Source organism: Pteropus medius, unplaced genomic scaffold (assembly GCF_902729225.1).
Source record: "Pteropus medius unplaced genomic scaffold, Ma_sr-lr_union100, whole genome shotgun sequence".
NCBI classification, from domain to species: domain Eukaryota; kingdom Metazoa; phylum Chordata; class Mammalia; order Chiroptera; family Pteropodidae; genus Pteropus; species Pteropus medius.
Genome location: NW_024354875.1, coordinates 37,977,343 through 38,001,805, shown reverse-complemented (window position 1 = coordinate 38,001,805; position 24,463 = coordinate 37,977,343). Strand labels below are relative to the sequence as shown.

General features: G+C 34.6%; 1 protein-coding gene and 1 long non-coding RNA gene across 5 annotated transcripts in view; one reads left to right on the top strand and one right to left on the bottom strand.

The window, feature by feature from the left end:
* LOC120597194 (uncharacterized) overlaps window positions 1-14,623 on the bottom strand; it is a 67,274-nt gene extending 52,651 nt beyond the window's left edge. Inside the window, exons 1-3 of one of the 3 annotated variants that reach the window (XR_005651353.1) lie at window positions 14,389-14,623; window positions 8,756-8,893; window positions 4,006-4,083 (exon numbers count right to left, since the gene is read on the bottom strand). This is a non-coding gene — a long non-coding RNA (uncharacterized LOC120597194). The remainder of the gene's footprint in view (window positions 1-4,005; window positions 4,084-8,755; window positions 8,894-14,388) is intronic. The other 2 variants (XR_005651355.1, XR_005651354.1) reach the window with 2 other exon arrangements.
* Window positions 1-24,463, top strand: part of ZNF385B (zinc finger protein 385B) — a 344,341-nt gene that overhangs the window by 227,761 nt on the left and 92,117 nt on the right. The gene's annotated exons all lie outside the window — the stretch shown is intronic.

Genomic DNA, 24,463 nt, shown 5'->3' with positions numbered 1-24,463 from the left:
ATGGAGATCTCTGTTACATAGTGGCAAAGTTTAATCGAATCGTGTCCTTTGGTTATGTGGAAAGAACTTGTGAAAGATGAATGGAATATCTTGGTAAGGAAATTTCCAAGCAAAATGTTGAATATGTGGCCTGTTTCTTCCTGATTACAGAAAAATATGAGAAGAGAGATATAAATTGAAGGAAGAACTGTTAAACAAAAAGAAACCAGGGCACGATAATTTGGGAAATTCTCAGCCTATTCAGATGACAAAAGATGCTAAAATTAAGATTACTTCTCAAGACATGACATATATATATATATATATATATATATATATAAATGATTTATATATATATATATATGACATATATATATATATGTCATGGCCAAGAGTGGGGCTGTACAACTCTTTGCTAAAACCTTTGAAACATCAAAAGATTATTCAGTCGTTAGATTAAGGCTGTACCTCATAAATCTTCTCAATTAAATTAGACGGTTTATAGAAATCTGTATGCCCCTCAGCCATCTCAGCAGGAACCAAAGATAGAGAAGGGATATCTCAAAAAGATTTGTGGATATGGCTTCTTTCTAATGGAGAGCGTTGTCGTACCACCCATAAGAGGTGTACAAAATTCTTAAGAATATTATATCAGGAGAAACACTACCAGCTTGGATCGAAAAGAAACAAGATAGTACAAAGTGAAAGGAAGCTGTTGGACTCCAAAATTCTACTTACAGAAAGAAGGCTAATAAAACTACTCAGCCACAAACATGTGCTAAAATTCATGAAAAAAGAAAGATGACTTGGAAGGTTGCCCACTCTTGCCACTTTTATTCAACATAGTACTGGAAGTCCTAGCCAGAGTAAATAGTCAAGAAAAAGAAATAAAAGGCTCCTAAATTGGAAATAAAGAAGTAAAACTGTCATTAGCTGTGGATGACATGATTTTATGTATAGAAAACCCTTATTTGTTTACTGTAAATAAACAAATTCAGTAAAGTTGCAGGGTACAAAATCAATACACAAAAATCTGTTACACAGTGGCAAAGCTGTATAGTAACAACAAATATCAGAAAGAGAAATGAAATATATAGAACAAAACATAAGTGGTAAACTTTTTGACATGGGTTTTAGAACAGTCTTTGTGGACTTGACTCCAATGACAAAGAAAACAAAATGAATGGAATTACATCAAACTATAATGCTTCTACACAGCAAAGGAAACTATCAACAAAATAAAAATGCAACCGACTGAATGAGACAAGATATTTACAAATGATAATAAGTTAATATCCAAATATATAAACTCAACAACAAAAAGCAAACCCATTTAAAAAGTGGGCAGAATGTGAATAAACATTTTTCCAAGGAAGACATACAGATGGCTAACAGACACATAAAAAGATGTCCAACGTCACTAATTATTAGGGAAATCAAATCAAAACCACAATGAGATATCACCTTACACCAGTTAGAATGGCTATTATCAAAAAGACAAGAAATAACAAATGTTGGAGAGGAGAAAAGGGAAACTCATATTCTGTTGATAGGATTGTAAATTAGTGCAGTCATTATAAAAAACAGTATAGAGTTTCCTTAAAAAATTAAGAATAGAACTACTGTATTACTCAGCAATTCCACTTCTGGATATTTATCTGAAGAATACAAATACACTAATTCAAAAGATATATGCACCCCTATATTTATTGTGGTGTTATTTACAATAGCTAAATAAGATGAGATGGAAACAAACTAAGTATCCATAGACAGATGAATGGATAAAGAAGAAAAGAAGATGTGATACACACATACACACACACGAATACTACTCAATCATAAAAAAGATAAAATATTGCCATTTGCAATAACATGAACAGACCTTGAAGGTATCATGCTAAGTGAAATAAGTAAGTTGGAAAAGGACAAAAACCATATGGTTTCACTATAAAACTATAGAGGACTATAAAACAAAGCAAAATGAGACAAACAAAACAAAATAAAAATAAATTCATATACAGGTAATGGATTGGTGGTTACCGGAAGAGAAGGGGTAAAACGCAGTCCAAATCTATGGTGTGGTGGTGGGGAGAGGGGCAGGGGTTGGAAGCTAAACGTTTAATGGCGAGCACTCTATGATGTATTTAAATATAGAATTATAATGTTGTACACCTCATATTTATATAATGTTATAAACCATATTACCTCAGTAAAAAAAAGGGAGAGAGAAAGAATGCAGTGATTTCTTGGGATTGTTGTAAATACTTCTAAACTGTTTACCAAATGTTGGCTATTAAAACAGTTTTTTAAATGCTATGTTTTCTATATGATATCTAGGAAGTTATAAATGCATATATTATTGGATCCAGCAACTCACCAGTTATTTTTTACTTCAAACTCATCTTAGTGTACACTTAGAGAAATATAGGTTTCAAGTCTCCCCTTTATAGCCACAGGGGCATAGGGCATTGTGGTATCTTTCCATCTCTTACCTTTCTTGTATACCTATTAATATCATTCATTGAATTTTTACTTTGTATAGAAACTTCATATATCAACCTGAACCTGGAAGTATCACTTCAAAGAAACAATCCATTTGGGAAAATTTTGTTTTTCTACTCTAGCTTTTATCACATAAGAACATAATTAAGTCTCCAAATGGAGAAAAATGATGTTGCCTACAGTTAGATGTTTTAAACATATATGGGTGGAGATGGGGGATTAGAAGAATGGCCAATTCAACGTTCCAGAACATAACAACTTGAATTGTTTTGTTTTCTTTAAGAGTAGCAATAAAAGATATAGGGCTATAGGAGAGGAAGTTGTATGATATGCTAAGAATTTGCTAAAATACTGGATAAAGATAAGAGATAGGCCAAGGTGGGAAGACCAAAACTCCATCTCAGAATAAATTGATGCTCACTATTTTTTTTTTAATTTTGAATGAGGAAACTTATAGTCTTGTTTTCCCACTTTAAGGGCTAATACATTGGTCAGAATTTAACTGCAGAGAATAAATCCACATTAGCTATTTCACTAGGAAAATAATTTATTAGAACATATTAACATCCAGAATATTTTGGATAACTAAAGAACAAACAAAACAGCCTTTAGCTAGACTTTCTACATATGACTCCTAAAGCGCTATCACAGAACTGGGCTTTCAAATGAGCTGCTGTTATTGCCACCATTCAGTACCATCACCTCCCGGTACCTCTACTGTAACCTATAGCATCACAGCCAAATGTCTTAAGCCCCAAGATTCTCCTCATATTACCTAATTTAGCATACTTAATTGGTGGAACCTAAATCATATCTGGAACCCTAGCCACATGAGCATATAAAAAATGTAGTGTTTAAGCTTTCCAGGAAGGAATATTAGAAGAAGGTTGATGAGTAGCTGTTAAACAACCCCCAATGGGGCCTAATAATTTAAATTAAAAAGGCCTAGGAAAGCCACTTAGGGAAGACAAATTCTCTGTTTTAAAAGTATTAATAAAAAGATCAAACTCTTAAAGAATGTTTTTTTTTCCTTTGAATCTTACTAATTTGAGATTTTAATCAAAAATTTTAAATGATAGTTATCATTTTTTAAATGATAGTTTTCATTTTCATTTAAAAATTCTCTTTTTAGTGGTTAATATTAAATTAAGGTAAAAATCAGAGTATTATTTTTCACTGGCATTTATTTTAGGTTAATATAAAATTTACTTTATCATATTATCATAGATCTGCCAAGTCTGCTACTCATTTCTAACTTACAGTAAGAATTCACCTGTATCACTTGAGACAGTTGCTTGAGACAACTGTATCACAATTGTCCTGAAGTGAAAGTCCTACTTAAGCATTTTTTGGCATGTAGCTTCTCTTTATCTGAACTAACTTCAAAAACACTAACGTCGAAAATAACATTGGCTTACAATGGGTTTACAGCAATGATGGTAGTTTTAGTAACTGAGTCAACTTTGGGCTAAGTGCCATTAGCTGGCTCAAGTCATATGTTAGGTATTGTTTTCTGTGACTTACATTTAGAACACTGGGGCTTCGATGTAGGCAGTCACAAAGAAGACTAGAAACCAGTAGTGGTGAACAACTCCTCCTGTGCTGTAACATATGCAAAAAAAGTAGGTATTTTAAAGTGTATGTTGATGACTTAACAGTGACTAAATGAGCACAGCTGCCATTTGAGAGCACTGTACCCTTTATAGTAGCTTTGGGCATTGTTAAAAAATGAAACCTTAATGGAATGAACTACTTCTTATTGTAATATATTTTAGATTTATATGTATGGTTGCCAAACTGAGTTCAAATCAGAGCTGTTTAATAATGACAAATTAAACAAATTACTAATCTATACTATTAGGCAAAGGATTCAAAGGAAAGCAAGAAGTGAGTAACTGGGGCAGCAGAGTAAATTTCTTTTAATCTTTGCCCTCCCTACTAACTGATCTTATTTTTTTTGGTCTTTTCTTCCTTTTTCTCTGCTTTTCCTTTTCAAAGTTCAATGAAGTCTGCCTATTTGTTTATATTCTTTCATCCTTCCTTTTCCTTTTACTAATGTGTCCTTGAAGTGCAAGTTGTAATTTGGAGAAGGTGACTCTGCATGTGTGCTCTTTTAACTTAATAACAGAAATATTATGAAGAATGATGGCTAGAACTATGGTGATCATTTATTCCAGCTCGCTTGGAATAGTTTCAGTCTAAGCCTATTAATAGCATCCTCTTTCATTCTTAAAACTGTCCTGGTTTGGATAGTAAATTACATGGTCACCTTAGTTACAACTAAGGTGAGCTAAAAGATGGTGTAGAAAAATGTAGGAACTTTTAAAAAATATTGACAGCTGTTGAAATTTTGGTAGAACCAGTTTAAGTTAGTGTCTTCTTAATAACAGGAAGGATAGAACTGCCTTTTCTGACACTGGGGTCTCTTTGTACTCTTCAGAACTATGTTATCTTTTGGGAGTGTTTTCAAATATTTAAGCAATTATTCTTATTTACATGCGTGAAAATTGAACTCCTAGACTCTTGAAGAATTACAATAAATGAGAAGGTATTTTTAATTCAATGATTAAAAAAGTTTTCTAATAAAAATTCTTATTTAAATTATATTTTAGAAATATAAATGGAGACTTAATAAAATGTATTCATGATGGAATTAAAAAAATATTTCAAAGACACTTATTCTATTGCTGATAATTTAGGTAAAGAAAGTATTAAATTGAAAATATTTGATATGCTTAGCAAACACTAAAATTAATAGAGTGGTGTCTTTTTTCAGATACTTCAATATTCTTTCTTCACATATAATTTCTGAAGGTTATTTAGTGTTATATTTCAGTGTTTATTATAGTTTAAGCAAAATGTTTTTTGCCCCAAACCAGATTTTTATTCCCACCAATAGCAAGTAATTCATTTTTATCATAATTGAAAGTGATATTAATATTTTGAAGAAATGTAATTGAATAAGTTATTTCCTTTGTCTTCCCTTCTAACATTAACTTTTTATGGTGGGTTGAATAAATAAAACTCACTGCAGAGACCTAGGTTTTAGACTCCCCAAGTAGGTTTTAATAGACAATATTCCCATCTGAAAATTCACAATATTCACTTCTAATACACTTAATATAAGATTGCAGGGATTTTTGAGAAGGCATTAGAGCCTGCTATCAATAAAAGAAGACACAGAAGAGTAAAATATCTGATTAAAGCTGCCAAAAATGTTCCATACACAGTTTAAACATACAACTTTCAATTAGAGCTAACACAGTTTAATTTGGTGTTACCTTGTTAATAATTAACATAATGCAACAACCCCATCTGGATGGTGAAATAATAGAATACAATTCCAGAAGTCTTTATAGTATATTTTTTTCCTGTAAAAAAGATTGTCCAAAGAATTTATAGTATACTCTTGTTCAGTATCCTTTTTTCTCAATTACTAAATATTAGCACTTTTACAGGATGAAATTTGCTGTACAGTTCTGCTATTATAAAGATAACCTGAGGTTAATCACAGTCTCATGCTTTCATTCTGAGTTTTTTAATGAGGTGTACTTATTGCCAAAGGAAAGCATTCTATGAAAAAAGTGGAACCTGTGTCATGACTGTCATGATTGAATTGTGTGTTTTGGCCATCCACCTTACTGAGACTATTAAATTATTGTGGTCAGTGCTATACTTATGAGTTAATAAAAATGGCAGTTATTTAAGGAAACAGGTTTTTTTTTTTTCCAAATAGACATTATGTTTGCCTATGTGAACAACTAGAGGAAGGGGGTGTGGTGAGCTCTTAACTGAATCACTGCTGGGAGATCTACATATTTTCTAGAAGACCGTGGAAAAGAAAGGAAAGGCAGAGAAAAAGAGAGATCTGCTAGTCTCAGACTTGTCTCATTTTTAAGATGATTCATAATTGTTTATTCTTAATAAGTGGAATATATGCAAGTTTCAGTGGTTTGATTTTTGAAAAGATATTGTTCCTGCCCAATTTATAATTATAAGACACCTAATTTCATTACTGCACACACCACTACATTTTCTCATTATGGACCATTTGGCAGGTTCTATGTCTTGTTTTCCACTAAAGAAAAAGGAAATAACCTGATGGATAGAGTCACTGGAGCAGGAGGGACCTTAGGGTTCAAGTGACCTTTTGGAATGGGCTCTGGGGGGAACTTGAGATTCACCTTACAGCTCTGACACTTGATAAATCCCTGAAAGGCTCTGCCTGTGCCTCAGATTATCTATGAATGAGGACAACCTGCACATCCCATCAAAATCCCATCTAATTTATAAGGATAAGAGAGAGAATCTGTGTGAAACTTCAAGGAGAATCTGTTCTTAATGTTAAGTAGGCAGAGCAAAGAATAAGCCAAAGCAGAAAGAAAAGGGCCACTTGCTTTATTCTCCACTCTAAATAAAGCCCCACCAGGTCCTGAAGTCACCATATGGGTAGAATGTTCCAGAGGTGCTTTTGCAATTAGCCCTGCTTAGAAGGGATTAAGTTAAAGTTTCACTAGGGGAGCAACTTTCTGGGGATGATTATTATACAAAGTCTTTTACGAAAGTGTATAGGAAAAGAAGTATTAGCCAGGCCAACCCCTTTCCTCCCCCCTCCCCTACCTCCACCTGGATTCTGACTGTCTGCTTGGGAGTCCTAACTCCAAAGTCCCAGTATTTTCCTTGTCAAGAAAGTAAAGTTCCATTCAAAGTTAAAGCTCTATTCACAGTTAAGGGTCTTTTAATAAAAATGTTCACTTTTTCATTAATCCAAGAACCACTGGAAAGCTGAAGAACTTTCATTTTTGAAACCACGCTATACAGATAATATAGAAAGTACTCAGTGATCATTTTTAATTGTGTGGAACCAATAGGAAATAAACAATTAAAAGAAAAAATATTAGCAGAATTTCATGATTACAGAGTTTCTAAGAGTTTGAATATATATGTATAAATATATACTTTATATGTCAAATATATATTTATATTTTGTTTCTTGGAAGGAATGAGCCACTCAGAGACTGAGATAATTTATCTTTGTAATAAGTAACTAAGTAGTTTGAGAATCTCTAAGGTCTCATCAAACCTTAATTTTCTAGGACCATTGCTGTCATAAGTAAGTGCGAGTCAGGTAAAACACTTATCTACAGGAAAAGCTGAAATAATCAGATAAAATTTATGTGGCATTAAACATGTAAATTCTCAGAATAGGGGCAGAATGATAATATAAGAGGGAGAAATAAAGCCACTATTTGTTGAGCACTACTACATTCTGGATGATAACATAAAAGCAATAATAATAACAACATTAACAACAGTTGCAGGTAATACAGGTGAAATGTGTGCAGGTAGAAGTCCCAGATACCAGGCTTTGAGCTGAAACCCCATGTGCACATTGCCTCATAATTCTATGAAACAAATTTTAACATAATGCCCATCTTAAAAATGACAAATCTGAGACAGAGAAGTTCCCTCATTCACCCAAGGTCATTGAGGTTATGGAGCATGAGTTCAAACCCCAGTAGTGTGGCTCCAGGGTCTGTGCCCCTTTCTCACTCAATTCTGACACCCTTGTAAGACTGGTATCATCTGCTGATGTAAGTAATGGTTTCCTTATTACTGGAGGAGGTTAGGTGAAGGCTCCAGGGTTATATACAGACCACACAACAGCAGGGGTGTTAGTTCTTTTTAAGCCTGCACTTTATACTATACTATGCTAAATTTTTCCCCTTTATAGTTTTTGTCATTGTAGTGACAGTTTAATAAACACTGAATTAGATAGCTGACTATAATTAGAACTGCCTCACAAAAGAAAAATCAGCAGATTAACGCTAGGTTTTAGACTAGCAATAAGCACTCAGATCACAATAACAACCTTTTTTTTCTTTTCATATTAGCCAGTTACATAGCTTTACATAAGAATCAATTATTACCGATTGGGATAGTTTCACAGTTCTTAAACTGCTTGTATTCCAGTGACTAAACTGATGGTGTCTCAGTGACATTCTTCCTTCTATTCATAGAGCTAGTAAAGTAAGGCTTGGTTAATTATTTCTAATTGCTGGGACCCCATAGAAAAACACTCTTCATGTATTAGGTTCATTGTCAAAGGATATATACAAATATGAAATACACATGTAATCTTGGCTTTGACTGGGGTGGAAGAGAACCACCATTTCTCTCCCCTTCTCTGGGGGACAAGAAATTGCCATAGATTAAATAAATGCCAATATAACCTCCCAATCAGTCCACTTTAGAAATATACTCATGCTCTCACCTTTCCACAACCTTCTTTTGCTCTCTTCTTTGCTGCTTTCCTTTCCATAAGAAATGTTTGTATCTGAGCAGCTCTACCTGGTTTAGATGTGATGGGAGAATGAATAGGAGGCGGGATCATTCAGTCCCTGGTTCTCTGCTGATACAGGCAGAAATTGAGCCAATTAGACCAGAGAGGTAAGCCCCCTATTCACTTCACTTCCTGTATGCCACTGAGCAGCTAAGAATAATAATGATGGTTTTTTATTCCCTTCTGGCATTAAGTCTGAGAGGCAAACTGACAAGTAACAAGAAAATTCAAAATTAAAGTTGACACACCTTTCTTAATTCTTTCCAAGATGTTGAATATAATTATCACTTAAATGCTTCTTTGTCCTTGTAAATATACAGGGTACCAGTCAACATTTGAAATTGTTCAAGGTAATAGAAATCTGCCTGAAACCAAGACCAAAACAAGAATAATACCAGAGAGGCTGGAGGTGTGGGGTCAGATGGAAGAAGTTTCTGAAGGCCTAAAATGCAGGCAAATGCAGAGCTCTCTTTGTGGGGCTGGGCAGGGTTTTTCAAGAGTTCCTGTCATTCTCGTGACATTTTTTTTTTCCTTCTTTGGGTAGCCCTCAAGCTCTGCCTTATTGCATGGTTACATTTTGCTTTTCAGATTTACCACCATTGATAGTGGGTCAGGAATATCACCCATGTATACAAAGGACAGTACATTATAACATTTGAAGGTAGAAAAGATTCTTCAGTCACTAAGCAAAGCTGACCTCAGGGCTGTCAAGCAAATTATGCCAGCCCAGGATGTCTGCTCAGAGAATCACTGTGGTGTGGCAAGTGATGAATGAGTGGTTTTCATGGCCTCCGGCTTCTTCCTGAGAGAGAGACTAAGTTGGAAGATGATTTTAGCAATCATGGTGGGTAAGTCTGACAGAACTCATAATACCATCACCTGCCTCTCTGATTGTGTGAGGAATGATGGCAGGACAAGGTCTTGACGTGTGGGATGTTCGATATAAAGATGAGAAAAATCCTCTTCCTTATTAATTTCCCCTCTTTGAAATGAAAAGTTGCCCAAGTAGAACAGGGTTTCTATATATCAGAAGTTTTGCTGATATACAGACTTAGGCAAAATGGCTGTTGGTTTTTCACCTTATCTTGGTATGTCAAGGTTTTTCATATTCAAATGTCATGAACTCCTAAAAGAATATGAAAGACCACTTTATCTTTTGAGAGAAACTAATCATAGGGCAAGTGTGTTTTACTTCATAGGTTTCGAAGTGGAATTTATTATTAGAAGACACTAGGAGTTGAATATTCATTAGTATCCTCGATCCTCTTTTGAGCAGAAGACTTAAAAGAAGCCTGGGTTTGGAGAGAATTTTTTTAATCTTTTCTATTTCCTATGCTTTTGGGCTGATGTTAAGTTCTGCCATCTGTAGAATGTGTGCATTTTAAACCTCGTTTACTTATAAGCTTCAGTTCTTTCAGGAAGTTGGTTTTTGCTTATGTTACCTAAATGGTAGAAATTAGTTTCTATCTCACATAGTCTCTGCATTATTAAAATGCAGCTTGTTGTGCAGAGTTTTAATGGACTCTTTAGGGCCTTTACATATTAATGTTATATACTAAGAGCTATCTAAGTATTCCAAATAAAAAGTATTCATCAATTAAATGTTCTGTTTTATTTGTGATCACAAATGAAAAGGACATGTTAGTTATCTTCATGGTCATTCAGGGAAAAAAATCATAACCTAACACAAACTTAGTCTCCTCATATTGGGCAACTTGGTCACATAATTCCAAGGGAGCCTAAAATTTATTACTCTCTGTCTTTTTGTTTTTTATCTTTAACAAACAAACAAAAAAAGCAATTTCAAATTACTATTGATTATTTAAGTATGAAATACTTATAGTAAGTTCTTAATCCGAGACAGGTTTTGTTTTTTTCCCCTATCAATAAGAAGAATGTGGTAACAGTTTATCTTCAGCTGGAATGTACTTAGAGATTTTGAACTCTTTGAAAATATCTAAGTAAATGCTACTTAGTGAGGTCAACCAGGTAGAAGGAACAGAGCAAAGAAAAGAAGATGAGAATAAAATCAAATAATACATCATTTAAAAATTGTCTAGCTCACATTTCTCTCAACAGGAAAAAAAAAGTAGTTTATCATCAGATATTCAATGACTTTTTTTCTTTCTGTTGGCAGTATACATAGTCATCGATTTTAAAATTTGTTCAATCAAATTAACAACCTACCAAGTTGGGCCCTAGGTGCCCTCTCTTTGAACAGATGAGGCGGTGTCCTGGGATAGTGCTAAGAGCCCTAATTTAAAGCCAGACAGCACATACATCTTCTATTCCCTACTCTGCCACTCATTAGGTAGGTGTCCTTGGGTAGCATTAAACATATCTGGACCATGTTTTCTCATTGGTGATGATAGAAGCTTGTGCCAGATTCATTCAACAGGTATTTACTGAGCTATTAATATGTACCATGTTTCAGTGAGACATAAAATAAAAATGTAAAGCAGCCCCTGTCTTCAAGGAGCTGAGAGTTTAATAGGAGAGACCCCTGTAAAAACTAATGTATGCAATAAAGAGGTTTTCAATACTCTTACAGAAATTTGTATAAGGTACATGGTAGGGGGCACCAAAACAAGAGTGGTCAGTCCTACCGGGGTTTAGGTGGGAGGAAAGAAATTGACAGCGACTTTACAGAGAAGATGCTCGAACTGAGTTTGAATATTCTCCAGCTGAACAGGGAATGGAAGGTGTAAGAGCACAGCCCTATAAGAGTAAGTCAGTACTTACTCCTATAGGAGTAAATCAAGATCTAATAGAAGTCATATATGGCTATAATATGAGATAAAATATGCAATGGATGGTCGAAACAAATGGAAAAGGATTTATAATGACATAAAGATTCTGAATTTTTTAAGAAGCTATGCCACAGTTCCAAGTAGAGCTTGTCAACTGTTAATGTCTGTGTTCCAGAAAAATCATTCTAGAGAAAGTATAGCAAAGACTTGTAGAGGGCATAGTTTAGAGACAAGGAAGCCACTTAGGAGGCTATTAAAGAGGCATATGGGAGATGATGAAGGTGACAGCAGTAACTATGGAGCAGAAGGGAAAGAACTGTAAGAGATGAGACCTGTTAATTTCTGCATGTATGATGTTGAATAATACAAAATCCCTATTCTTCACAAGCTTTCAGTTGAGTGGGAGAAACAAAATATAAATATGAATATACGCTTACAACAGAATGGGTTTCTCAACTAAGCACTACTGACATTTTCTATTGCATGATTCTTTGTTGTGGGATAATACATTGTAGGATATTTAGCAACATCTCTGGCCTCTACTTACTAGGTGCCAGTAATACCCCAACACTTTGTTACAAGCATATAGTAGATGCTCAGTAAATATGAATGCATGGATGGATAGATAGATTAATGGATATTGTGAATGGCTTCCCATTCTATCCCAGAGAGAAAATCTAGAGTTATACGTGGCCTGAGAGCAAAAAGTTCTGAGGATATACTAAAATGGCCCTGATGCCATATCTATTGTTTGATGTGCTCATAATGGAGGGAATTAGGACTCAAACTGTGGATGTATGTTTCTGTTCTATTGAATATTTAAATATAAATAATGTTATTTATTTAAATGTCATTCTATACTACTTGTCGAGTGAGGGCATAATAATGTATGTGTTGTACCCCATTGCTAGTAATCAGCATAGGTCTGGGTACCTGCTATAAACAAGACAGTTTAGCATGTTGTGATGGGAAAACGGTTTGGTTTAAATTCTGACTTAGTTTCAATACTAAGCTGTGTCAACCTAAACAAGAGTCACTAATCTTTAATTTTCTCAACTATAAGCATATTGTTGTTTTGATGATTACATAAACTAAAGTATATAAAGTACTATATATATAGCAGATTCTCAATAAATGTTACTTCCCTCTGCCTCTTCTCCAAACCACATATATTGTTAGGAATTACATTCGACTCGGAAACAGAGCCTTTGTAATAATGGCTTAAACAGATAGTTTATTTTCTTTCCATACAAAAGAAGTCTGGAGGTCTGCAATTCAGGATTTATATGATACCTCCACAACATTATTAGGGAATCCAGGCTCTTTTTAGCTCAACACTTTATCAGTCCTAAACTATGGCCCTAGTACTCAAAATGCCTGGTCGAGCACCAGTCACCACTGCTGTGTGCCAAGCAGCAAACTGGAGGACACGTTCAAAAAGGTTATGCCCTCTCTTAAGGAGCTTACAAAATGCATTACTGCTACAGTAAGTGTGCTGCTGTATAAATTCCTTAAGACCTAGCATCTTAGAATATAAACAGAAATGTTATAGCATTTAAAGAATTCATTTTACTGTTCTATACCAAACATTATTTAACCACCTCTAAATTAGTCTGTGTATACATGTGTATTCATATGTACATGTATATATTCCTAAATGAATTTGTTATATTTTAATGTTGACTTTCAGAAATGGAGCTCATTAGTTCTGACATTCAAACATTATTTGATTTTTTAAGTTACATTACTTACTGAGAGAGCGTGGAGACAATCATATCCCAGTAGCAATGACTACACCTAATGCCCAGTTCTGCATTTCTCAATATTATTCTCCAATAAACAGAACTAGGAATTGTTGGCAATCAGCATTAACATCACCAGTGATAAATCATTAGTATCATCTATCCCTTGGTATGAAGTGATTAAAAGGGAATTTATCTCTGGTATTCTTTCAAAAAACTTATAACTCCAGTCCAACCATGAAAAAAACATTAACCACCCCCTATAGGCTTCACTTGTATAGGAAACTGTCTGCAGTAGATGTGTTTAAGTATAATTCTCATGCATTCAGGGACTCCGTCTAGTTTGTTTCCTGCCATTTCCCTAGTATCTAAAGAAGTACCTGACATAGAGTAGACTTGCAATAGATATTTGTCAAATGTTGAATAAATGCATATATGTTGCCTTCCAAAAACAAATTTATGTGTTTAGCTGAGGATAATACTGGAGAAGAAAATGCATACCCAAACCCCCTCTGATCAGTTTCTGAGTTATTGTGATTTTCCAGTGTATTATTTTATAAATTGTAAGGGCATTCTGACTTGCCCTTCATTTCACAGTCCAGGAGAGTCAGCATACTTTTTCTTCGTAATTTTCCTAATGGAACATTTTATGCAGGATAGGTCCTGGAGGAGTTGGTAACTGACTGTCAGGCACTTTATTAGAAAAATAGGAGTTTGTAGCACTGATTCTAATTCAAAGAAACTTAAGCCTTTTTATAATCCTATGAGATTAATAGATCAGGGATTAGAAAGCTGCACAATACTAATTTTCCAAAAATTAGCAATTTTCTTTCTAATAGTATAAAAAAGATCTGATGGAAAGGCACTTGATTAAAATCCTAGCCTCACCATTTACAACCTATGTGATTGTCAAAAAAATTTTTAAGTCTCAATTTTTTAGTAAAACTTGGATAGTAATACCTCACAAAGTATATGTACAGTCCTCTATTAATGAAAATACAGGATAGATTACTGTAACAAGAGTTCAAGAATACAGTGGCTCTCATAAAACAGAAGCTTGTTTTGTTCTCACCTCACAGTCCAAGAATGGTATAACAGCTTTTTGGGAGCCCAGGCTACTCCATCTTGTTGCTTTGCCACCTCTGGTCTTCGTTTATTTTTTGTCATGCTCACCTCACCACCACATCCACATTGCAGGCCACAGGAAGGAGGAAGGCTAGAGGAAACACACCCCACACTCTTCCTTCTAAGGGCATGACCCGGAAGTTATCACTTCTACTCATATCTCATTGGCCAGAACCTAGTCATGTTGCCCCAACTGGCTGCAAGGGGAGCTGGGAAATGTTTTCTTCAGCTGGGAAGCAATCTTCTAAACTAATACTTCTGGTATTGTGGAGATTGTCAAGAAAACTAGCAGAGCCTGCCATAAGCACGTAGAGTAGTGCCTCACATAGAATAAATGCTCACAAAATGATGTTCTCTTTAAATTGTCTGGAAGGTGATTAGTGTGAAAGGAAAAGGCAAGTGGAAACATTTTATCAACTATGACTTAGACCTTTCTGGGAAGTTATATTTGCACTTGAAAACTTTTTATCTTCTTTTAAATTAAGGTGCAACTCCCAAGAAATAAGATTTATATTCATCCTAAGGAAAATAAGTTGCAGAAGTAATATTTCAAAGTGTACTTGTTTTTATGTGTAATGGCTTCAGCTAGCTTCCTTTCAAGCTCAGGAAACCCTGGTAGATTTATTTAGAAGGCTCTGTTCCCTGTCAAAAAAGAGGAAGATGCAAAGTAAACTATGTTACTTATTTTTAATGTAGAAATTATTCTGTTTGCGCAGTTGTAATTTTGTTAACCAGAATTTTTGTTCTATTTACTCATTGCATGGATTCAGTTTCAAGCTTTAGCAATAATTTATACTTACAGATTTGGTACTGCATCGCTGGGAACGTTTTTTGATTGATTTGACTTGATTGTTTTCCTGAGGATATTTACTGTAACCTGCTGAGAGACAGTTTTGTTCTAGGCAAAGCAGTTCATAATAAGCCCAGTTTATGCTAACCTTGCCTAGGACATTCTTACATTTGTGGGCCCCAACTGCAGGTTATCATCCCCTCATGTGATCACTATCAGACTACACTGCTGACAGCTGGACAGGACTCTGTTGGCCCTGCCCATTGGGTGACATTGGGAACATGAAGGGTGAACATGATACTGGTTGTATTAGTTGGCTTGGGCTTCCATAACAAAATGATATAGACCAGCTTACTTAAACAGTAGACATTTATTTCTCACATTTCTGGAGATTGGGAATTCCAAGGTCAAGGATCTTGCCAATTCAGTTTCTGAAGAGGAAGCTCTTCTTTGCAGGTAATTTTGCCTTCTTTGTTTTTACATGATAGAAAAAGAGGCCTCTGATATCTCCTTCTTAAAGGCACTGGCCTTATCGAATTAGGGCTATCCCTTAAGACCTCATTTAACTAATACCTGCTCATAGGCCCTATCTCAGACTATAGTCATGTTGGGGGTTCGAGCCTCAAGACATGTATTTTGGGAAAATACAAATATTCAGTCCATAACACTGATTTCCCTTTCATTTAGCATGGTACTCACAAAAAAATGAATGTTTTTTCTAATACTTGTCCTGTGCCATCCTGGGCAACCTGCTCAAAATTGCCTATAGTAGAAGAAAAGATTGCTCCGGCAACTTCCTAAAGTCTCTTTCTCTGATAAAATATTTGATTTAATGTCATTGTTCAGCCCTACAAAACGCTTTGGAGTTATAAAATGTTAACATATTACAATGTAATAAAATGATATTTGTAGAGCATTCTACAGTTTTCTTACTTACATTATCTCTTAAATCTTCATGGTAACTCCATGAGAATAGTTAGGATGTTTAATTAGCTCTATTTACATATTGGAAAATTGAGGTTTAGAGAACTTCAGGGATTTTCCTGAATTCAGAGTCCAGAGTGCTAACCATGACACCATGGAACCTCACTTCAGTGATTTTCCTAAGGGATCAAGACTAATAATTGATTGACGCTGAGACTCCATTCCAGGCCTTTTAATTTCTAATCCACAGTAGACCAAATATAAGCTAGAATTTGGCTCTGGAGTCACTAAGGTTTGGTTTCAATCCAAGTTCTGTCACTTATTAACAGTAAGTGAGCAAATTACTTAACTCACTAAAATCCCTCAGTCTTCTCTGGAAATAATAGAGTCCACCTCATAAGGTTCTAATGAAAATTATGTAATGCATATAAATCACTTAGCATAGTACCTGCTGCATAGAAAATTGTTCAAAATTGTTGCTTATTATTTTTAAGCACATATCAAATTCTACCGCATTGAATTTAACTCTGGAACCAAATTATATGTTTTACTTGACTTTAGGATAAAATATTATTCAAATTATGAAAGCTGGTGACTGATTTTGAAGTACTTTGTAAGTTTATAAGTATTAAAATTTATAGTATGAATTTTACTGAGGTAAAAGTATCTTAACTGTCACCTCAACATCTGTATCGGTGTGTATACATTTATTCTTGCTTGGTCAAGCAATAAATTGAAACAGTTAACAATTAGCAGATATTTTAAACTCTAGTAGTTATACTTTAAGCAAACCAGTGGAATTTTTTGAGTTATCTGGCTTTGGTTTTAGGTCATTTAGTATTCATTAATGAAGAAAACTGAGTTTGCAGTTCTCATTTTTCATTTTATACCAGTAAGCCAATAACAATCAACATATGCTAATAATTGTGATCAAAGAAATATGAAAGAAGCAAAGATTTAGCTGCTTAAAAATTGCTATACAAAAAAGTTCAATTATTTGTGATTGTTCTCTATATTAGCCAAGATTTAATCTTCATTGAAATACATATTTTTCTTACTGAGATTCTACAAACCTAAGAGGTTATTATCATATAGGCTTATGTCAACCATAATGACAGGATGGTACTCTCAGAATGTGCCCAGATTTGTCAGGTAGTTTAATGTGTGTGTCAGGGTAAGTTAATAATATACCTTAATTTGTTTTGCACATCAGTCCTGATTCTCAAATGGAATAGGTAATTAGAAAATTTCATATATTTTTTAGATTTAATGTGTACGTGTGTGTGTGTATATTGTGTGTATGTGTGTATGTATGTATGAGTAAGAGAATGTTTTTATTTTGATGATAGTTCTAGTTGAAGTTTCATGCAGGAGGCCAAACAAACTTTTCTTAGGTAGAAGAAACTACACCAAACCAGGAGCAAAGTCTTTTAGCAATGTAAATGGCGTTACCTCTGATTTATGATCAGCTGAACAAACAGTGAAGGACCAATGTGACTTTCAGGCTTTGGGAATGACGTCTGATGACTTTTCCAGGTAAAAACTGCTTCCCTCTAATTACATAGTTTCGTCATTTCTGAACCGTCTTGACTGCGAATGTATACTTATGACTTGAATTGATCCTAAATGCTTCTTAGTATCTGGGTAGGGCAACTATGAATATATAGATGAATAAGGTGGATAATAACATAAAATTATTTTCTATGCCTCATAGATGGTCTCAGAGTGACTGTACACATATAGACGATACCCACACACACCCTCTCTGATGGTTTTGATTTGAGAAGGCAAGATGAATATACCTACTACATCAGTTTGTTTTTGTGCACTATTATTATAGTTTTACGATATGGTTTAATTTGCGGTTTGTACTCAGAAAGGAGAGTTACATATTACTTTGTAAATAGCTCACTCATTGTCCTTGTTGTATATGCTTGTTTTCTTTAACATATTAGCTTCTTGAGAGCAGATGCCATGTCTTACTCAAGATGAACACAGGGCTTGACCCATAGTAGATGCTTAATAAATATTTCAATGAATGGATACATAATTTGAGTTTATGAATAGAAGTCTACAATACTTAAACATATAACATACCTACATATAAGCATGATATGTAGAATGTATCCATGTGTATATGGACACACATATACACACAAACATCTCATAATTCATAGTACTGTTACTAGTTAAGGAAAGTAAGTAATGTCTAAAGTGTCTAGCCAACAATAATACCATAAAATATGTAATTAAATAAAGAGCAATTACTGGAGCAGGAAAATAATTAAACTTATTAATTTCTTAATGTGAAAAATGGACATATGTCAGTTTAAGAACATTATCGTCCCAAGAAAACTTACAGAAATTCAAGGACATATTTATTTATGGCCACCAGTTATTTGTTTTGTTTTTTAAAAATGAAGACAGATTGTCAGGGTAAGCCACAAAGCAATTATTTTCTTCATTGTTTTCCTTACTGTGGACATAACTAGTATTCGTCTTAATAATTTACTAAAAATACTAAAACTTAATTATCCAAACTTTAGTTAAAAAGCAATTATAGTTTTTTTCCTAATAATAAGAGATTATGCAATTCATAAGGTTTTAATAAACCCTAAATTAACCGAAGTTTCCCTAAGATCAGTAATTATAAAAAAACACAGGTCCATTTGACATATTTTCTACTAGAAATGCACTGACATACACAAAGTTTCTATTTAAAGTAGATACCAGCTCTATATAATTAAAGAATTACAGTAATAGGTCTTACAGATGGAAAGGAGCTATATTCATGTATACTTTTTGGCATGTGTCATTAGAGAAACTTTAGTCTCACTGTGAAATTATGTATCTGATATATAATCAACTTTGTATTATCTACTCTAATTAGAACTAGAAGTAGCTTAAAATGGAGAAAAACAAAAAAAAAACCAGTTATTCCAAGGAGGTAGTTTTGTCTTACTCTCCACTAATCTCATCCTTAAAAAACAACAGCCCTTCAATCCAACCAGGACTGAGTAGCTGGCCTACTGTCTCATGGCCTACTGTCTCATCTGAGGCTTTGAGGAAAGGCTTAGTTTTTACTGTAGTAGCCCAGTGGTATGGGGCTTCTTCTCCATGTCATAATTGTCCATTTGCAAGTAATGATTACTTTCTACTGTCTTGATATATTTTCATACTTAGTTTTCTTCTATATTCCTTATCTTTCATATGAAGATTGCTTGAAACCATCTTTTAAGAGCTTTTCCTCAATCCACCTCCTCTAGGAAAAGGACCAGCTTTTATCACAACACATTTAATTATTAATACCTCAGTCAGGAAGGTAAACAAACTAGTGCAGCAGAGATTACTAGAACAAGAGAATCATATAATCCAACTTTTATTCTCCTTAGATCCATCTTCCAACATAAAGTTGGATTTAGTCTATATTTGTTGAATTGCCTGAATTTTTTAAAGCCCGTAGTTGATGCGGGATTAGAGCTGCAATCCAGACTTCCTGCCTCTTGCCTCCTGCCCCCTTCCCAGAATTATAATTCTCTGTAACATCAGCATCTCTTTGCCACCAATTTTCTCTAAAATCATTATAGAATGTTTGAATCATTATGTTGAGTTTGGTAGTTTTTAAATAAATGTTTGTCTAGAATTAGATGTATCTCAAATGATTACATATATATATATTATATATATATATATAATATATATATGCACACACACACACATATATATATATAATATATATATATACACACACATATATATGTATAATGTAGGTATTATAAGAACACAGTGGAGGAATACTTCACCGAGCCTGAGTCAGTCAAGAGAAATTTCATCTCTTTTAAGCAGACGAAAGTGGGGAAGGAGAAGAAAGGGCCAGTAGGAGAAAATCACAGAAGTGAGAAAAAGCATGGATGTACACAGGATACTAGAGACAGATATGTGTTGCTGATGCAATGTTTAAGACGGGGATGGTGAGAAATAAAGCTCAGATGATTGTTAGGGGTCTCCTCATGAAGGCCCATATAAGCCACACTAATGTAAATCACATAGTGAAGGCAAAGCTTATGGACCTGGAAACCCTGTTGGCTTGTTCATGCCACACTCCTGACACTGTGTATTGATCTGACAGATAGGTCCTGGTCTTCTGCAGATATGTGTTGAATAGATAAACAGAAAAAGGATTTTCAGCAGAAGAGTTACGTGGTTCGATTTGGATTTTTGATATGTTGTTCCGACAGCAGTCTGGAAGGTGGATCTAAGGAGAATAAAAGTAGAGTGAAGAAGACCAGTAAAGATGAGAAGAAATGAAGGTCTGAACTAGGACAGTGGTCAGTGTCAGGAATGAATCTGAGACATATTGTAGGATTTAACATCTAGGACCTGGTGGTTGTGTGACTATGAGAAGAAAAGGAAAGGTAGGAGGCATGCATTATGGTAGAGTTGCCATCATTTAACTCAAAGAATACAAGAAGAGTTGTCTAGGAAAAAAATCAAATTCAACTTTTTCTGCAAATGTATTGGAATTTAAATTTCTTTCAACTTTTACTTTAAAAATGAACCCATGAAGAAATTCTCATAGATTTTCAATGAAAATCTTGTAGCACTTTAAACTTTTAAAATATATCATGGACATTACATTAGCAATAGGTCAAAAACATAAATACATGGGCACCTCACCTTTTAAAAACTCTTTTTATTTTAATGATACCAAAACATTTTGGTATAACTAATTACTATTTCTACACACAGAAATTTTGGTAGAGAGAGAAATATATTAATTCTTTTCTTTTTTTTTTCTTCTGGTGCTCTTCCCTGGGGCCTAGCTCTCTGCAGTAAAGGTGGAGGGCATAGTCAGCTACCACACGAAGCCTTCCAAACAAGTGGCCTTTGAAAGCTTCTCCACTTTGCATGGGAAAAGAGCAATGCTTGCAGGACAAGGGGAATTCCAGAAACTTCTGTTTCTCAGTCTAATTTTAACGTTTATTGAGGGGCAAAACAAATTCAACAGATCTAAGGATCATCCTTTATTTGAACTTAAAGTTCAAGTAATGTTAAATTTAATTTGTACTCAAATGGTTACAAGTATTGTTAAAATATTTAATTCTTGTTCGTTGAAGATTTATAAGAAATATAATTTTTTTTCCTTACTCTTTGCCACTGGTTTTATTCCTCTTCTGAATATATCTTTTATTATCTCAGGATATTGTTTTCAGGATAAGTAACTTAATTCTCTCACATGAAAGAGTAAAATCTCTCAGCCCAAAGAAGTTTGGTGTTAGATGCGGTTATATGAGCGAATCCAGTTAGCTATGCCAACAGATATCTGGATATACAGAGCTGAGGCTGGTGGCAGAGGCCTGGGGCACTGAGTAGCAGTCATTAGCATAGATAGTGCCCTGAGAGACAGGGATCATCCAGCGGGAAGGTGTAGAAGGCCAACAGCAGAAAATTATTATTGAAACCTCAACATCCACATACACAAAAAAGTCCTCAAAGAGACAGAGTCACTTGATCAAAGAGGCCAGAGAAGGACCTGGAGAGATATAACTCAGGGGGCAGGGCTAAAGAGAAGTCCAAGGAGGAAGAGAGCAGGCGAAGCAAAGAACACCTGAGGCAAAACCCACTTCCCTCTCATTAACCTGGCTCCTTGACCTGCCTCTTTCATAGTCCTCCACCATTACCCAACTCTTTTGAACCATAAGGGAAGATGGTAGTTAATCATTTCTGTACTTCTAAATGTTAATGGTTTATGCCGTGTGAAGAATATCATTTCCTTTGTGTGCAAGTATGACTTTAAATGAGCTTCTTTTAGCATCACTTCCATTTAGTTTGTTTATAGGCTTTGTGGCCTTTAATGGTCTTTTCCTGTAACTAGCTACAATTAATTTCACTATAATGCAAGTGTTTCAGTAGTTATTATTTTCATGGTTATCAGGCAGATTTTACCATCGTTTACTCAGGGATATTTTTTAGTCCACTCTGCTCCTTGTTCAAAATGAAACAGATAAATACCTCTCTCAGAATCAGACAAAAATAGTTTAGATTCTGCTTTCATGGAGTTTCTACTTTGTTATTTGCACTAAGAGAACTCCTAACAATTTTTAGAAGGATAAACAGAAAAGATCATTTTGTTGTACAATGTTCTGAGTGAGGAGAATGCTGCCTGTCTGATTATTGTCAGTTATGGTCTGTATTTTATCCACAAAAAGGTACGGTTCTGTTTCTCCCTGAATAGGTTGTAGTTTAGGTATGTGTGCCCCACTGTAGAATGCAGTTCATATGTAGGATTTAAACCTCTTAATCTAGGTATAGGTAATACTTTTGTTAAATTACCCTCATTTTGTTAATTTTTTTATTTCCTATTCCTCCTGGGGAAAGATTTTGTTACCAATCTTGAAGAGCATTAGAGTACAGGAGTAATTTAAAAAAAAAAAATCATTATTTTTGGTTTATAGAGATACAGGTCTATATAAAGATAAAATAAGGTAAATCTAATAACAGTGCTATATTTTTTATCAATTGAATGTCGAACTCATTATAAACCTTATTTTCTATGGCATTTTGTGTTTGTTTTGATTCTATTTCTTTTATTCACAAAGAAACTGAGCTATAAAGTAACTAAGAATTGTATCCAAAGCCACATAGTCATTAGATATGAGTAACCTTGGCATTGCTGATGCAACAACTTGACTTCTAACAACTTAGAGGTCAACAACTTGACCTCTAAGCTTGCTTAAAAATATTGGCAGAGCCCTTGAAAGCTGCTCATCTGTTTTTTTTTTCAAAAGTAATTTTCTTAAATTTGGCTTTTAACCTAAATTTTGGATTATTTTTTTAAAAAAAGACCCGACTATACTGCATATAATATAGCTAATTAGTATTGCAGACAGTATTTATCAATATTGAGCAAAATGATACACTTTACTTTGAAAAGTTTGTTTTCAAGAAATTAACCCGTCCTTTAAGGTTTTTTGTTTGTTTGTTTTTTGTTTTTTCCTGGTAACTGCTAACTTCACAATGGATTGTTAGCATATCAGTTTATGTTTAGTCTGGCAAAATAAAAAAATAAAAATTATATTCTTTTTATCCAAAATTAAGTGCTGTTTTCCCTCCCATATGAAATTCCTATGTGAAATTCTTGGAGATCGAGAAAAGACTATAACTCAGATATATTGATAAGGATATAAATTTCTGATATAAATGTACCATGAAATGCACGTGTAAAGTTTGAGAAGATATGTTAGAGAGTGATATGAATTAGCCATTCACTAAGTAACTTCATCTTTAAAAGATCAACATTTATTAGGTTAACAACAAATACTTGAGAGCACAATCTTGGTATATTGACTAAATCTTAGTCTTTGCCATCATATTTGAGACACCTGAAAATCAAATATAATTGTAGAAATTCAGACACATCATCATTTATTGAATAATCCTGGTAACTTTTATGATAGCCAATAACGAAAAACAAATGATTATCTTTAATAGAGGGATTATAAATAGAGCATCACTTAAGAATTCCCTTTTTCATGGCTTTTGTTTGTTCGCCCTTCCACCTGATGGAAAAGAAGCAGGGCACAGTGTGAAGAGGAGGCCCCCACAGCCTAGCACTTAAGCCCTGGACTCTTAGTCTCAGAATGTGGTATTGAAAGGTGAAAACCAAAGCCCTGACTTGGAGTGGTGCCGAAGTCAAACCTCAGGAACTGAAAATTCGTTCAAGCTCACTCCTCCCTCTGTGCTCCTTTTCTGTGACTGATCCGTCCATGTACCCAGACTGGGAGCTTTGCTTTAGTCCATTGGACATCAGCCCCATATTCAATCAGTTACCATGTCCTATTGCTTTTACCTCTTTCATTTGTCTTCTTTTCTCACTGCAACCTAACCCTCAGTCCATGCCAACATTGTTTCTCACCTGCATTACTATGATGTCTCCTTCTGGACTCCTTAGCTCCATCAGTCTCTACCCCTCCCTCCCACCCCCTCCCTACCAGTTCTTCTCGCGCACACACACACAACCCACATTCTCTAACCACTGATGTTCCTAACATGAAAGTCTCATCATGTCATGCCCTTACTTAAAATCTTCCTTTGACTTTTCACTACCTTTTGGTCGCATCTGAACACCTTAACATGATTTATAAGACCTGCATCGGTCTGGTCCAAATTCAGGAGTATGTCTCACCCCAGAGACATACTTTAGTCAATACTGACATTTTTCTGTTCAGGGCACCATGTTTGCTTTGGCTTCAGGCCTTGTCTTATGTGTAGTTCCCTCTACTTAAAACAAACCTGGAACCAGCTCTTC